Below are 8,185 nucleotides of genomic sequence, written 5' to 3'. Positions count from 1 at the left end.
GGCCTGGGTACTAAAGGGTACTAAAAGAACTGAGAAACGAAATAGCAGAGACACTTCGCCAAATATGTAACCTCTCCCTAAAAACAGGGGAGATCCCAGAGGACTGGAAAATAGCGAATGTCACGCCCATCTTTAAGAAGGGATCAAGGGGTAACCCGGGAAACTACAGGCCTGTGAGCTTGACCTCGGTTCCAGGGAAGATGATGGAAGCAATGGTAAAGGACACAATATGCGAATACATAGAAAACAATGGACAACTGAAGGCGAGCCAACATGGCTTCTGCAAAGGAAGGTCATGCCTCACGAACTTGCTGTACTTCTTTGAGGGAATAAACAGCCAGATGGATAAGGGGGAATCCATAGACATCATTTACCTTGACTTCCAAAAAGCCTTCGACAAGGTACCTCACGAACGGCTACTTAAAAAGCTGTGGAACCACGGGGTGCAAGGGGATATCTACCGATGGATCAAACACTGGTTGGCAGGCAGGAAGCAGAGGGTTGGAGTAAAAGGCCAATACTCAGACTGGCAATGGGTCACAAGCGGAGTTCCACAGGGGTCAGTGCTGGGACCTCTACTGTTCAATATATTTATTAACGATCTGGAGGCAGGGACAAAATGTGAGGTTATCAAATTTGCTGATGACACCAAACTCTGCAGCAGGGTTAGAAACACAGAAGACTGCGAAGACCTGCAAAGGGACCTAACGAAACTGGAAGACTGGGCAAAAAAGTGACAAATGAGTTTTAACGTAGAGAAATGCAAGGTCATGCATGTAGGGAAAAAGAACCCGATGTTCAGCTACAAAATGGGGGGGAACACTGCTAGGGGTGAGTAACCTTGAAAGGGACCTGGGGGTGATGGTCGACACATCACTGAAACCAAACAGAATGCTGGGCATCATCAAAAAAGGTATTACAACCAGGACGAAGGAAGTCATCATGCCGCTGTATCGCGCAATGGTGCACCCGCACCTGGAGTACTGTGTTCAATACTGGTCACCGTACCTCAAGAAGGACATGGCGATACTCGAGGGAGTGCAGAGGAGGGCAACTAAACTAATAAATGGTATGGAAAATTTTTAATACGCTGACAGGTTAAAAATGCTGGGGCTGTTCTCCCTGGAGAAGAGGAGAGACTTAGAGGGGACATGATAGAAACCTTCAAAATCCTTAAGGGCATAGAGAAAGTGAATAAGGACAGATTTTTCAAACTGTGGGGAGCCACAAGCACTAGGGGTCACTCGGAGAAATTGAAAGGGGACAGGTTTAGAACAAATGCTAGGAAGTTCTTTTTTACCCAGAGGGTGGTGGACACATGGAACGCGCTTCCAGAGAATGTGATAGGCCAGAACTCTGTACAGGGGTTCAAGGAGGGTTTGGATAGGTTCCTGGAGGATAAGGGGATAGAGGGGTACAGATATAACTTGAGGTAGGTTATAGAAGTAGGCAGAAACCACTTCACAGGTCGCGGACCTGATGGGCCGCCGCGGGAGCGGACCGCTGGGCGAGATGGACCTCGGTCTGACCCAGTGGAGGCAACTTCTTATGTTCTGTCTCAGCTGACTAATCAACTCCAACCTCTAGCCTATTGCAATGACTGCAGTTAATGAAGTCTACTTTGCTTGTGTGTGATCAGTCTCAACCTGCTCCTGCCAGCACCCAGACCTCTTTCTCTCCACCTATTCTCTTTTGGGGCTAACATCTGAAAAGTAGGTAGCAGATTACTTTGTCAACTGTATAAAACTGTTAATAGTATTATAGTTCTGCTCTTGTTTCTCTTCTCACTCTATCTCCACCACCTAATCCATTTTCCTGTCTCCACTTATTAATCAGCTCCAACCTCTCTGAACATACACAAGCAAAGTAAACTGCATTAAACCGTTAACCTCAACCTGATTCTACCAGTACCAAGACCTCTTTCCCTCCATCTCTCCTCTTTTGGGGCTAACATCTGAAAAGTAGGTAGCAGATTACTTTGTGAACTGTATATATCTAACAAATGTTGTTTTGAAGTGTTATCTCTGTTTTTGGTCTTGCTCTCTCCCCACCTAAACTGTTTTCCTATCTCCAGGAACCTCTCTGAATACACAAGCAAAATAGACTCCATTAAACCATTAACTGCAATCACAACCTGCTTCTACCACCCAGACCTCTTTCTCTCCATCTCCCCTCTTTTGGGGCTAATTTCTGACTTTACATTTAAGAAATACTTATTAGGAAGCACAAACAAACAAAGAAAGTTAATACTTATTTAGAAGCACAAACAAACAAAGAAAGTTAATACTTATTTAGAAGCACAAACAAACAAAGTTAATACTTATTTTGAAGCACAAACAAACAAAGTTAATACTTATTTTGAAGCACAAACAAACAAAGTTAATACTTATTTTGAAGCACAAACAAACAAAGTTAATACTTATTTTGAAGCACAAACAAACAAACAAAGTTAATACTTATTTAGAAGCACAAACAAACAAAGAAAGTTAATACTTATTTAGAAGCACAAACAAACAAAGAAAGTTAATACTTATTTAGAAGCACAAACAAACAAAGAAAGTTAATACTTATTTAGAAGCACAAACAAACAAAGAAAGTTAATACTTATTTAGAAGCACAAACAAACAAAGAAAGTTAATACTTATTTAGAAGCACAAACAAACAAGAAAGTTAATACTTATTTAGAAGCACAAACAAACAAAGAAAGTTAATACTTATTTAGAAGCACAAACAAACAAACAAAGTTAATACTTATTTAGAAGCACAAACAAACAAGAAAGTTAAGACTTATTTAGAAGCACAAACAAACCTGAAAGTTAAGACTTATTTAGAAGCACAAACAAACAAGAAAGTTAATACTTATTTAGAAGCACAAACAAGAAAGTTAATACTTATTTAGAAGCACAAACAAACAAGAAAGTTAAGACGTAGAAGCACAAACAAACCAGAAAGTTAATACTTATTTAGAAGCACAAACAAACCAGAAAGATAAGACTTAGAAGCAGAAGCAAACAAGAAAGTTAATGCTTACTTAGAAGCACAAACCAGAAAGTTAAGACTTATTAGGAAGGAAAACAGGGCAATAGTTAGTAGGAAAGGCTGAAGAGTAGAAAGGGCAGCTGAGGGGTGGCTGGGGAAACTTAGAAAGTTTCTTCAGCCACTCTTCAGTTGCCCTTTCCACTCTTCAGTCGCCCTTCCCACTCCTCTTAGAGCCTGCCCTCCCTCCCTACCCCCATCCCCACCCACCCCATTACCAACACTTATATACATAAAAACCACACCCAACTAACTCAAACCACCTGAAAATAATCAACCCTAACCCTATAAAACCAAACCAACAGACTCACTACCCAACTTCCTACAAAACTAAAAACAACTCCAAAGAGGTAAGCAAATTCAAAACCTCTTTTTAAAACAGTAGGGGGACCACACAAGCATAAACTCCAAAGAGGTAAGCAAATTCAAAACCTCTTTTTAAAACAGTAGGGGGACCACACAAGCATAAACTCCAAAGAGGTAAGCAAATTCAAAACCACTTTTTAAGACAGTAGGGGGACCACACAAGCATAAACTCCAAAGAGGTAAGCAAATTCAAAACCTCTTTTTAAAACAGTAGGGGGACCACACAAGCATAAACTCCAAAGAGGTAAGCAAATTCAAAACCACTTTTTAAGACAGTAGGGGGACCACACAAGCATAAACTCCAAAGAGGTAAGCAAATTCAAAACCACTTTTTAAGACAGTAGGGGAACCACACAATCATAAACTCCAAAGGATAAGCAATTCACTAACCAACTTTTTAAGACAGTAATGGGACCACACAAACATAAACTCCAAACATAAAACAAACCACTAACCAACTTTCTAAAACCCTAACCACACACAACCCTAACACAAAACCAACTTTTCAACAAACTAACAACCCTCACACAAAAAAACTCCAACCACTAACCAACATTTTAACAAAATAGAATGCATAACAAATAACCCTACAAAAGACAAAGACTCCAAAAAGGGGTTTTCTCAAAAAACCTCCCCAATTTCCTAAATACAGATCACACCTGCATTATGGGATTTTGCAACCCTCCACATTTTACTGTAAACTAAACCTTTTCCCTAAAAACAATGAAAAAGTGAACTTTTCAGTAAAATATGGGAATTACAAACCCCCACAACACAATATCCATTAAGTAAAGTGGAAAAATTTCCCCCCCCCCCCCCCCATAAAAACAGTACTTTTCTACAGCACACACCTTTCTCCCAGCACACTTTTGACCTGACACCCAGTACAAATACCACACAATAAACTCAAAAGACTAAACAAAACCCTAACCACACACAACCCTCAAAATTCCCAACCCTAACAAACAATAACCCTCACACAAACTCCAAACACTAAACTAATAACTAACCAACATTTTAACACAATAGAGAAACCAAAAAGCCTTTCACAAGGTGCCCCATGAACAATTACTCCAGAAACTGAAGAACCGTGGGGTGGACGGAGGCGTACATAGATGGATCAGAAACTGGTTGGTAGGGTTGAAGGGACACTACTCTGACTGGAGGAGGGTCACAAGTGTTGTTCCGCAGGACTCAGTGCTCAGGACAAAATGTGAGATAATAAAATTTGCAGATGACACCAAACTATTTAGGGAAGCTCGGACTAAAGAGGACTGTGAGGAATTGCAAAGGGACTCGAACAAACTAGGAGAATGGGCGACAAAATGGCACATGAAGTTCAACATTGAAAAATGTTAAGTATTGCATGTGGGAAGCAGAAACCCAAGGTACAACTATACGATAGGAGGGATGTCATTGAATGAGAGTACCCGAGAGAGGGACTCAGGGGTAACAATGGACAGCTCAATGAAGCCAACGGCACAGTGCACAGCAGCCGCTAAGATAGCAAATAGAATGCTAGGTATAATCAAAAAGGGTATTACAACCAGGACAAAAGAAGTTATCCTGCCGCCGTATCGGCCAATGGTGCGCCCACACCTGAAATACTGTGTCCAGTTCACCATACCTTAAGAAGGATATGGCGTTACTCGAGAGAGTTCAGAAAAGAGCGACACGTCTGATAAAAGCGATGGAAAACCTTTCATACGCTGAGAGATTGGAGAAACTGGGTCTCTTTTCCCTGGAGAAGAGGAGACTTAGAGGGGATATGATAGAGAGAGTAGAGAGGGACAGATTCTTCAAACTTTCAAAAAATAAAACAACAAGAGGCCGTTCGGAAAAGTTGAAAAGGGACAGATTCAATACAAATGCCAGGAAGTTCTTCTTTACCCAACGCGTGGTGGACACTTGGAATGCGCTTCCAGAGGACGTTATAGGGCAGAATACATTACTGGGATTTAAGAGAGGATTGGACATTTTTCTCCTGGAAAAGGGAATAGAAGGGTATAAATAGAGGATTACTGCTCAGGTCCTGCACCTGTTAGGCCGCCGCGTGAGCGGACTGCTGGGCAAGATGGACCTCGGGTCTGACCCAGCAGAGGCATTGCTTATGTTCTTATGTTCTTAACCACAAAAGCATAAAATACAACCCTGGCCCAGCTACCACCCAGTTTCTATTCCTCCCATCTCTCCTTCCCATCCAAAAACAAACCTGCAGCAATCTACACAGCCTTCTATCACCCAAGCGTTCCTCGTGACCTCTTAAGACACAATATGATAAAAACCTAAACAAATGAATCTGTTCCTGAGTTACCGACACATCTGCCTAGTTTAATTCATTTTTTTTCCATAGCACACATATTTAGAATGTATTACACAAGCAAACTAACTGTGCCATACAAAAAAATTCCCTCCCCAACCCAAACAAACAATAAATAAATAAAGCCTACTCCCACCCTCCTCCAACTCGATAACTTGTATTAAAACACCATTGCCAGAAATATAACAACTATTATACACATACATCATCAAACTTCCAAAATAAAAACCATCCTAATACCATCGCTACAATGCAACACCGTCCGCTTTGAAGGCAACCTTCTAGAACAACATTAGCTTAAATCAATACCGGTTACAATAACTCCTTGGATTATTTTGCTGGATATTTGGAATTATGCTGTAAACACACAGGATGAAACCAGAATATCTAAATACTGGTAAATATCTAATGCACCTGAATGTTACCTACTCTGATACAAAAACCTCACCTTTGTCTTTTCTTTTTAACTCGGCAGTATATCAAAAGAAAACAAACAAAAACTAATTCGTTGCCTAGATAGAATTATGGAAAACAGACAAATGTGATTTTAATGAGACAAAATCAGCATGGATTCAACGAGAGAAATCTTACATCACAAATTTATTTCACTTCTTTAAACCTAAAAAATAAACATGTACATAAAAGTGGCCCAATTCATGCAGCGTATCTAGATTTTCCAAAAACCCTTTGATAAAATTCCTCATGAAGAGCTCCTGAGAAGTAGTTCTTCACCTATAAAGTGATAAAAAACTGAAATTCTCTTCCAGATGCTGCCATAGAGGAAAACACTCTCCAAGGATTCAAGACAAAGTTACACAAGTTCCTGCTGAACCGGAACGTACACAGGTAAGACTAATCTCATCTAGAACACTGATCTTTCACCAGGGGGCCACCGCATGAACAGACTGCTAGGCACAATGGACCACTGGCCTGACACAGCACCGGCAATTCTTATGTTCTTATATACAGCTTTACAGGCAGACAGGTACCGTGACATACTGCCAAGATTTGTCATATCTTCAGCTTCACTTCACTGTAAAAGCTCTCATTGCAAATCTTAGCAGTACCTCACAGTACATGTCTGCCTGTAAAATTGTACCCTCAGCTGACTTTGTTTGTGCTTCTTAAGTATTAACTTTCTGATTTGTGTTTGTGCTTCTTAAGTCTTAACTTTCTGGTTTGTTTGTGCTTCTGCTTCTAAGTATTAACGAGAGGATATTCGGAAAAAGTAAGAGGAAACATATTCAGAACCAATGCTAGGAAGTTCTTCTTCATCCATAGAAAGGTGGACACCTGGAATGCACTTCCAGAGGGTATGATAGGACAGAGTTCGGTTTTAGGATTCAAGAAAAAATTTGATAATTTCCTGAAGGCAAAGAGAATAGAGAATTACTATACAGGTCCTGGACCTGCTGGGCATGATGCACCTATAGTCTGACCCAGCAAAGGCACTGCTTATGTTCTTATCCCTTTATAAACAATCAAATATATATACATAAAATGAGAATAAATAAATTAACAGGCAATTGGGTAAGACATATAAAGTTAAATACCACCATGATTTTAAACAACATTCCCTCTACACAGGTTCTGAAAATATTGTGAGAACCTGTGCAGAAGGGACACTGCTCGCTGGATAATGCTGTTTACACACACAAAAAAACAAAAGGAATTGACCCAAAAATATACAGAAAGAAAAAAATCCAGAGAAAACCAAAAAAAACTCTGCAGAGTGATAATGTTCCTAAATGGACTTTATTTGAAAGTATCAAAGTTCCAAAAGTACACTGAAATCATCCACATAAAATAATTCCATTTTTATATCAATTGAATTATTTTATGTGGATCATTTCAGTGAACCTTTGGAACTTTGACACTTTCAAATAAAGTCCATTTAGGAGCACATACCACAAATAGAATAGAGCCATGGAAGGACACAGTTTACAACACATGAGCCGGCTTGCAGCAGCCCCCCAAAAGCAAGAGGGCAGTGACCGGGTCGAATAAGGAAATCAGGTCATTCCTTCTGCTCCCCTCCTTAGAGTGTGCAGTGCAGACCGTGCACGTGGACCCGGAGGGGCAGGTGCGGTGAGTACCGGCTCCACGACCGCTCGGGTGCACCGAAAGTGAAACGTAACAATAATAGTAATAATAAATTTATTTTTATATACCACCATACCTGAAAGTTCTAGGCTGTTCACAAAAATTCAACAAGTTAAAAAGCATAAAATGGAAAGAAATACATACAATATAAAATACAAGCAATGTAAAAGAATGCACAGAATTTTACAAAGAATGAAAGATAAAATTTTAAAAAAGTATTTAAGACCCTAGCCTATTGAATAATTGAGTTTTAGTCTATTTTCTAGCCAGATATTTAGTAATTTAGCCGCCTGAAAGGAAAAGGATCTTTCATAGAACCTTTTATACTGGCAAAATTTTACTCAGGGATGCGCAAACAAA

At 39.9% G+C, this 8,185-nt stretch overlaps 1 long non-coding RNA gene across 1 annotated transcript in view; it reads left to right on the top strand.

Moving 5' to 3' along the window:
- The first annotated feature begins 5,551 nt into the window (after window positions 1-5,551).
- The window catches only part of LOC117351279, a 92,113-nt gene continuing 89,479 nt past the window's right edge, over window positions 5,552-8,185 (top strand). Inside the window, exon 1 of the long non-coding RNA XR_004537379.1 lies at window positions 5,552-6,568. This is a non-coding gene — a long non-coding RNA (uncharacterized LOC117351279). The remainder of the gene's footprint in view (window positions 6,569-8,185) is intronic.

Source organism: Geotrypetes seraphini, chromosome 17, assembly GCF_902459505.1.
Source record: "Geotrypetes seraphini chromosome 17, aGeoSer1.1, whole genome shotgun sequence".
In the NCBI taxonomy this organism is placed as follows: Eukaryota; Metazoa; Chordata; class Amphibia; order Gymnophiona; family Dermophiidae; genus Geotrypetes; species Geotrypetes seraphini.
Note: the sequence above shows the minus strand (reverse complement) of the source record. Positions and strands in the feature narration are given on the sequence as shown.